Source organism: Lucilia sericata, unplaced genomic scaffold (assembly GCF_015586225.1).
Source record: "Lucilia sericata isolate MDLA Ls3-8-SP2 unplaced genomic scaffold, ASM1558622v1 Contig002167F_arrow, whole genome shotgun sequence".
Taxonomy (NCBI): domain Eukaryota; kingdom Metazoa; phylum Arthropoda; class Insecta; order Diptera; family Calliphoridae; genus Lucilia; species Lucilia sericata.
Genome location: NW_023996007.1, coordinates 54,893 through 64,018, shown reverse-complemented (window position 1 = coordinate 64,018; position 9,126 = coordinate 54,893).

The following is a 9,126-nucleotide window of genomic DNA, read 5'->3' as shown; positions in this document are numbered from 1 at the left end:
GTTCTGTTCTAGTTCTGTTCTAGTTCTGTTCTAGTTCTGTTCTAGTTCTGTTCTAGTTCTGTTCTAGTTCTGTTCTAGTTCTGTTCTAGTTCTGTTCTAGTTCTGTTCTAGTTCTGTTCTAGTTCTGTTCTAGTTCTGTCTAGTTCTGTTCTAGTTCTGTTCTAGTTCTGTTCTAGTTCTGTTCTAGTTCTGTTCTAGTTCTGTTCTAGTTCTGTTCTAGTTCTGTTCTAGTTCTGTTCTAGTTCTGTTCTAGTTCTGTTCTAGTTCTGTTCTAGTTCTGTTCTAGTTCTGTTCTAGTTCTGTTCTAGTTCTGATCTAGTTCTGATCTAGTTCTGTTCTAGTTCTGTTCTAGTTCTGTTCTAGTTTGTTCTAGTTCTGTTCTAGTTCTGTCTAGTTCTGTTCTAGTTCTGTTCTAGTTCTATTCTAGTTCTATTCTAGTTCTCTTCTAGTTCTCTTCTAGTTCTGTTCTAGTTCTGTTCTAGTTCTATTCTAGTTCTATTCTAGTTCTGTTCTAGTTCTGTTAGTTCTGTTCTAGTTCTGTTCTAGTTCTATTCTAGTTCTATTCTAGTTCTTATTCTATTCTAGTTCTATTCTAGTTCTGTTCTAGTTCTGTTCTAGTTCTGTTCTAGTTCTGTTCTAGTTCTGTTCTAGTTCTATTCTAGTTCTATTCTAGTTCTATTCTAGTTCTATTCTAGTTCTGTTCTAGTTCTGTTCTAGTTCTGTTTCTAGTTTCTGTTCTAGTTCTGTTCTGTTCTAGTTCTGTTCTAGTTCTGTTCTAGTTCTGTTCTAGTTCTGTTCTAGTTCTGTTCTAGTTCTGTTCCAGTTCTGTTCTAGTTCTGTTCTAGTTCTGTTCTAGTTCTGTTCTAGTTCTGTTCTAGTTCTGTTCTAGTTCTGTTCTAGTTCTATTTAAGTTCTGTTGTAGTTTCTGTTTTAGTTCTGTTCTAATTCATTTCTAGTTCTGTTCTATTTCTGTTCTAGTTCTATTCAAGTTCTGTTCTAGTTTGTTTAGTTCTGTTTAGTTCTGTTCTAGTTCTGTTCTAGTTCTGTTCTAGTTCTGTTCTAGTTCTGTTCTAGTTCTGTCTAGTTCTGTTCTAGTTCTGTTCTAGTTCTGTTCTAGTTCTATTCTAGTTCTATTCTAGTTCTGTTCTAGTTCTGTTCTAGTTCTGTTCTAGTTCTGTTCTAGTTCTGGTCTAGTTCTGTTCTAGTTCTGTTCTAGTTCTGTTCTAGTTCTGTTCTGGTTCTGTTTCTAGTTCTGTTCTAGTTCTGTTCTAGTTCTGTTCTAGTTCTGTTCTAGTTCTGTTCTAGTTCTGTTCTAGTTCTGTTCTAGTTCTGTTCTAGTTCTGTTCTAGTTCTGTTCTAGTTCTGTTCTAGTTCTGTTCTAGTTCTGTTCTAGTTCTGTTCTAGTTCTGTTCTAGTTCTGTTCTAGTTCTGTTCTAGTTCTGTTCTAGTTCTGTACTAGTTCTGTTCTAGTTCTGTTCTAGTTCTGTTCTAGTTCTGTACTAGTTCTGTTCTAGTTCTGTTCTAGTTCTATTCTAGTTCTGTTCTAGTTCTCTTCTAGTTCCGTTAAGGTAAATTCTATCGTTTTTTTTTTTTTGCAATTTTAAATCAATAAATTTTTAAAGAGAAAAAAGGAAACAACAACAATACCACTCGCATTGAAAATATAATTATATGTCAGAACATGAAAACAATACTCCTTTCTTCTCTACGAGGCAGAGTATGTAGGAGACTGTGTCATATGGCAACAGAATGATAAAATTGAAAACAATTGAGTGCCTGAATGGAAATAATGAAATTCAAATAATATTAAACATTGATTAAATATTAATGTTGTTTGCCAACGAAACCCAAATGGAAGTCTTCTTTGGAAAATCAACAAATGTTGAGAGAAAAAAAAAAAACGAACTCGAACATAAAAACAATAAATTAAATCATCAGAAACCACATATATGCAGTCACAGAGCATCTTATGGGTCAAGGAGTGGAATCAAAACAAACCCATTGTGCAGTGATGAGTCAATAATGACTGCTACTTACTTCAAATGGCAGCCATATATGTATGTTAGAAGGACACATAATAATTAATAAACGGTTCTATAGTAAAATTTCTTTATAACTTTTTAATTAGTTTTCGATATTTTTTATTTGTCTGATTTCTTTGGGATAAAATATTCTTAAAACAAAGAATTAATGACTGTCTTCGTATATTTTTGTAAATCTTATAATTTTTTTTGTGTTGTTGTTTAAAAACACATTTCATTTTGCGAAGAACACAAAAAGTAAAGCATACTTTTAGTAGCTTCCCATTTAGCCCCCAAACGACTGCTAGCAAAAAAATATGTACTAGATTTTATTTCCTTTTTATATTTATGTCATTTTCCAGGAGGAGTTGTGGGGGGGTTTTTTAAATCTCTAAGGGCAAAAACAGAAAGATTTTTTATTCCCTAAACTCTGCTTAACTGATAGATAATTTTTTTTATGGTTTATTTTTGTTGCTGTAGTTTTTGTAAACGAAAATAAACACAAACAAACAAAATATGAAATAAAATACCGCACGTGTATTTAAGATAAATTTACTTGCTTATTGTTTTTTTCCCTCTTTTGTTGTTGCTGTTATAATTCAGAATTTTTTGACATTGTCATCTTTCACATAAATACACACACACACAATTTTTCTCTTAAACTTTTCCCTAAAAAAATGAAACCTTCCCCTAGAAACATGCTTTTGTTTTGTATTTTAGCGATTTATTGCTTTTTATAAAAGTTAAAGAGTAAGGTTTTATAGCAAATTTTCCTTAGAGATTGTATTAGTATATATGTATGTGTGTGTGTTTCCTTTAAGTTGTTTAGTGTTGAAGTATTTAATAAACCCAAAGTGTGTAGCATACTTTTTGGTTGCTTGTGTGATATGATAATGTTATGTTTAATGGTTTTAGATTAATATTTTGGAATTATTAATTTTCCAAAGTCTTAGGGATAATTAAAAGTATTTAAGCTTTAAAATAAGAAGAATTTTAAGTTTTTAACTAATCATCTAGTATAGCCCCAATTTAGTTATAGTTCAGTTCTACTATAGTTCTAGTTTGGATCTAGTTCAGATCTAGTTCTGTTCTATTTATGTTCTGGCTCTGTTGAAGTTCTAGTTCTCTTCTAGTTTTGTTCTGTTCCATCTCTTCCCTAGGTCTCTTCTAGTTTTTTTCTAGTTCTATTCTAGTTCTGTTCTAGTTCTGTTCTAGTTCTGTTCTAGTTCAAGTTCAGTTCTAGTTCAGTTCTAGTTCAGTTTTAGTTCTGTTCTAGTTCAGTTCTAGTTCAGTTCTAGTTCAGTTCTAGTTCAGTTCTAGTTCAGTTCTAGTTCAGTTCTAGTTCAGTTCTAGTTCAGTTCTAGTTCAGTTCTAGTTTCAGTTCTAGTTCAGTTCTAGTTCAGTTCTAGTTCAGTTCTAGTTCTGTTCTAGTTATGTTCTAGTTCTGTTCTAGTTCAGTTCTAGTTCAGTTTTAGTTCTATTTTAGTTCTGTTCTAGTTCTGTTCTAGTTCTGTTCTAGTTCTGTTCCAGTTCTGTTCCAGTTCTGTTCTAGTTCTGTCCTAGTTCTGTTCTAGTTCTGTTCTAGTTCAGTTCTAGTTCTGTTCTAGTTCTGTTCTAGTTCTGTTCTAGTTCTGTTCTAGTTCTGTTCTAGTTCTGTTCTAGTTCTGTTCTAGTTCTGTTCTAGTTCTGTTCTAGTTCTGTTCTAGTTCTGTTCTAGTTCTGTTCTAGTTCTAGTTCTGTTCTGTTCTGTTCTGTTTCTAGTTTCTGTTCTAGTTCTGTTTCTAGTTCTGTTCTAGTTCTGTTCTAGTTCTGTTCTAGTTCTGTTCTAGTTCTGTTCTAGTTCTGTTCTAGTTCTGTTCTAGTTCTGTTCTAGTTCTGTTCTAGTTCTGTTCTAGTTCTGTTCTAGTTCGTTCTAGTTCAGTTCTAGTTCAGTTCTAGTTCAGTTCTAGTTCAGTTCTAGTTCAGTTCTAGTTCAGTTCTAGTTCAGTTCTAGTTCAGTTCTAGTTCAGTTCTAGTTCAGTTCTAGTTCATTCTAGTTCTGTTCTAGTTCTGTTGCTAGTTCTGTTTCTAGTTCTGTTCTAGTTTCTGTTCTAGTTCTGTTCTAGTTCTGTCTAGTTCTTTAGTTCTGTTCTAGTTCTGTTCTAGTTCTAGTTTCTAGTTCTAGTTCTAGTTCAGTTCTAGTTCAGTTCTAGTTCAGTTCTAGTCAGTCAGTTCTAGTTCAGTTCTAGTTCAGTTCTAGTTCAGTTTCTAGTTCAGTTCTAGTTCAGTTCTAGTTCAGTTCTAGTTCAGTTCTAGTTCAGTTCTAGTTCAGTTCTAGTTCAGTTCTAGTTCAGTTCTAGTTCAGTTCTAGTTCAGTTCTAGTTCAGTTCTAGTTCAGTTCTAGTTCAGTTCTAGTTCAGTTCTAGTTCAGTTCTAGTTCAGTTCTAGTTCAGTTCTAGTTCAGTTCTAGTTCAGTTCTAGTTCAGTTCTAGTTCAGTTCTAGTTCAGTTCTAGTTCAGTCTAGTTCAGTTCTAGTTCAGTTCTAGTTCAGTTCTAGTTCAGTTCTAGTTCAGTTCTAGTTCAGTTCTAGTTCAGTTCTAGTTCAGTTCTAGTTCAGTTCTAGTTCAGTTCTAGTTCAGTTCTAGTTCAGTTCTAGTTCAGTTCTAGTTCAGTTCTAGTTCTTCTAGTTCAGTTCTAGTTCAGTTCTAGTTCAGTTCTAGTTCAGTTCTAGTTCAGTTCTAGTTCAGTTCTAGTTCAGTTCTAGTTCAGTTCTAGTTCAGTTCTAGTTCAGTTCTAGTTCAGTTCTAGATCAGTTCTAGCTTAGTTCTTGTTCAGTTCTAGTTCAGCTCTAAATCAGTTCTATTTCAGTTTATTTCAGTTCTAGTTCAGTTTCTAGTTCAGTTCTAGTTCAGTTCTAGTTCAGTTCTAGTTCAGTTCTTCTATTCAGTTCTAGTTCAGTTCTAGTTCAGTTCTAGTTCAGTTCTAGTTCAGTTCTAGTTCAGTTCTAGTTCAGTTCTAGTTCAGTTCTAGTTCAGTTCTAGTTCAGTTCTAGTTCAGTTCTAGTTCAGTTCTAGTTCAGTTCTAGTTCAGTTCTAGTTCAGTTCTAGTTCAGTTCTAGTTCAGTTCTAGTTCAGTTCTAGTTCAGTTCTAGTTCAGTTCTAGTTCAGTTCTAGTTCAGTTCTAGTTCTAGGTTCAGTCTAGTTCAGTTCTAGTTCAGTTCTAGTTCAGTTTAGTTCGTTCTAGTTCAGTTCTAGTTCAGTTCTAGTTCAGTTCTAGTTCAGTTCTAGTTCAGTTCTAGTTCAGTTCTAGTTCAGTTCTAGTTCAGTTCTAGTTCAGTTCTAGTTCATTCTAGTTCAGTTCTAGTTCAGTTCTAGTGGTCAGTTCTAGTTCAGGTTCTAGTTCAGTTCTAGTTCAGTTCTAGTTCGAAGTTCTAGTTCAGGTCTAGTTCTGTTCTAGTTCTTTAGTTCTGTTCTAGTTCTGTTCTAGTTCTGTTCTAGTTCTGTTCTAGTTCAGTTCTGTGCTGTTCTAGTTCGTTCTAGTTCTGTTCTAGATCTGTTCTTGTTCTGTTCTAGTTCTGTTCTAGTTCTGTTCTAGTTCTGTTCTAGTTCTGTTTCTAGTTCTGTTCTAGATCTGTTCTAGTTCTGTTCTAGTTCTGTTCTAGTTCGTTCTATTCTAGTTCTGTTCTAGTTCTGTTCTAGTTCTGTTCTAGTTCTGTTCTAGTTCTGTTCCAGTTCTTTATAGTTTTGTTCTAGTTCTGTTCTAGTTCTATTTAAGTTCTGTTGTAGTTCTGTTTTAGTTCTGTTCTAATTCATTTCTAGTTCTGTTCTATTTCTGTTCTAGTTCTATTCAAGTTCTGTTCTAGTTTTGTTTTAGTTCTGTTTTAGTTCTGTTCTGGTTCTGTTCTAGTTCTGTTCTAGTTCTGTTCTAGTTCTGTTCTAGTTCTGTTCTAGTTCTGTTCTAGTTCTGTTCTAGTTCTGTTCTAGTTCTGTTCTAGTTCTGTTCTAGTTCTGTTCTAGTTCTGTTCTAGTTCTGCTCTAGTTCTGTTCTAGTTTTGTTCTAGTTCTGTTCTAGTTCTGTTCTAGTTCTGTTCTAGTTCTGTTCTAATTCTGTTTAGTTCTGTTCTAGTTCTGTTCTAGTTCTGTTCTAGTTCTGTTCTAGTTCTGTTCTAGTTCTGTTCTAGTTCTGTTCTAGTTCTGTTCTAGTTCTGTTCTAGTTCTGTTCTAGTTCTGTTCTAGTTCTGTTCTAGTTCTGTTCTAGTTCTGTTCTAGTTCTGTTCTAGTTCTGTTCTAGTTCGGTTCTAGTTCTGTTCTAGTTCTGTTCTAGTTCTTTTCTAGTTCTGTTCTAGTTCTGTTCTAGTTCTGTTCTAGTTCTATTCAAGTTCTGTTCTAGTCCTGTTGTAGATTGGTCGTTGGGTTCTCGTATAATATTTTGAAAAAATTCTAGAATTAAATGTTTAAAAAATCAATTATATCTTTAAATTTTAGATAAGACCTTTTGACATAGAATCCTTAGCGACTAAACACATACACCTTTACTAAAATCATACACATACCTACAAAAATATATATTACAGATTGGCTCATTTGGTGAGCCATATGTTTGTTTTTATATGTACATGATTCTGAACATATAAGTGGAAGAGACAGTAATAATGTCAGTATCCTCAACTTATCTGTTGTCGTTTATTTACATAGTACATGGTCCTATGTAATTGAGTAAACATGTGTCTGTGTGTGTGTAAATAAAATGAAATCACATACATATATATGTACATACAATATGGATGTATGTGTATTTAGACTAACTTTTTTCTATTCTGTTTTACTTTAGTTGTTTTTTCGCCTTTTGTTTTTATTATATTGTTTGTGTTCAGTTTGACATTTTATGGATTATTTTCAATTTAGCTGAAAGCCTTTGCCATTTGTATAAACACACAGATATGCACAGACACATACAGACATATTAGTGGACTAACTACACCAACTAAATAAATAAGCTAGTACGTGTGTGTGTGTGTATTAGAGTGGCCCCTGATGTATTGGACCGATAGTTTTGGAGGTTTGAATTTGGAAACTATTGCTAATTTTGTTGGGACTATCGTTTCACCACTAAAATCGAAAGTTTCGTGAGAAAGTCGTACTTTGAAGTTTACTGCTGAAGGTCCATGTCCTGCAGGGTTTCTCCTTTAGAAGATTTTATTTATAAATACATACGTACGTGTTTATTAGTTATGCGTGTATTTGTTTAATGTTTCTTTTTTTGCTTTAGCATTTCTTTTATCAGTCATTTATTTACAATATAATTCCCCCAACTAACAATTCCGTTTAGTAAATTTGTCACTTAAAGTTGTACAATTTTTATTTTTTGTACTTTCATTGGAACAAAAAAATTATGTAGTTTTTTCTTGTTCTATTGTTTTATTGCAAGGTATTTTGTCTAAATTGTTTATTTGTTAAAAGACAATAAAACAAATATTATAAAACAGTTTAGGAAATAACAAAACGACCATATTGTTCTGGTTGTTTTAGTCCCTGGTTGACATTTAATTTGCCATGAAATTCATGCTAAAGCTTTTTAGATTTTCTATAGAGTTTAAGGAAAATCTAGATGTAGTTTTATTCAATTTACTTTAGTTGCATGTTTTTGTTTTATTTGCATACATTAAGTTCGATAAAATTGAAAATGTGCAAAAATTAATTTAAATATTAATACCCCAGAGTTGGGTGGACATGTCCTTGGAGACAATATATATTGGAAAAAGAGACATGTTAAGGAGAAAACATTTTCAAATGAATAAATTAGAAAAAAAAGAAAATATTCATTGAATTTTAAAAATAAAATTGATAACATATGGAATTAAATGAAGATTTAACTGGACTAAAAATGGATTGTAAAAGGAAAGCTTGGATTGAACTAAAACTGAATCAGAATATAACTAGAATTTAATTAGAACAGAACATGAAGAGAACTATAAGAGAACTACAACAGAACTAGAAGAGAAATAGAACAGAACTAGAACAGAACTAGAACAGAACAAGAACAGAACTAGAACAGAACTAGAACAGAACTAGAACAGAACTAGAACAGAACTAGAACAGAACTAGAACAGAACTAGAACAGAACTAGAACTGAACTAGAACAGAACTAGAACAGAACTAGAACAGAACTAGAACAGAACTAGAACAGAACTAGAAACAGAACTATAACAGAACTAGAACAGAACTAGAACAGAACTAGAACAGAACTAGAACAAACTAGAACAGAACTAGAACAGAACTAGAACAGAACTAGAACAGAACTAGAACAGAACTAGAACAGAACTAGAACAGAACTAGAACAGAGCTAGAACAGAACTAGAACAGCTATAACAGAACTAGAACAGAACTAGAACAGAACTGGAACAGAACTAGAACAGAACTAGAACAGAACTAGAACAGAACCAGAACAGAACTAGAACAGAACTAGAACAGAACTAGAACAGAACTAGAACAGAACTAGAACAGAACTAGAACAGAACTAGAACAGAACTAGAACAGAACTAGAAGAGAACTAGAACAGAACTAGAACAGAACTAGAACAGAACTAGAACAGAACTAGAACAGAACTAGAACAGAACTAGAACAGAACTAGAACAAACTAGAACAGAACTAGAACAGAACTATAGAACTAGAAGAACTAGAACAGAACTAGAACAGAACTAAACAGAACTAGAACAGATCTAGAACAGAACTAGAACAGAACTAGAACAAACTATAACAGAACTATAACAAAACTATAACAGAACTAGAACAGAACTATAACAGACTATAACAGAACTATAACAGGACTATAACAGAACTAGAACAGAACTGTAACGGAAATAAACAGAACTATAACAGAACTAGAACAGAACTAGAACAGAACTAGATCAGAATTAGAACAGAACTAGAACAGAACTAGAACAGAACTAGAACAGAACTAGAACAGAACTAGAACAGAACTAGAACAGAACTAGAACAGAACTAGAACAGAACTAGAACAGAACTAGAACAGAACTAGAACAGAACTAGAACAAACTAGAACAGAACTAGAACAGAACTAGAACAGAACTAGAACAGAACTAGAACAGAACTAGAACAGAACTAGA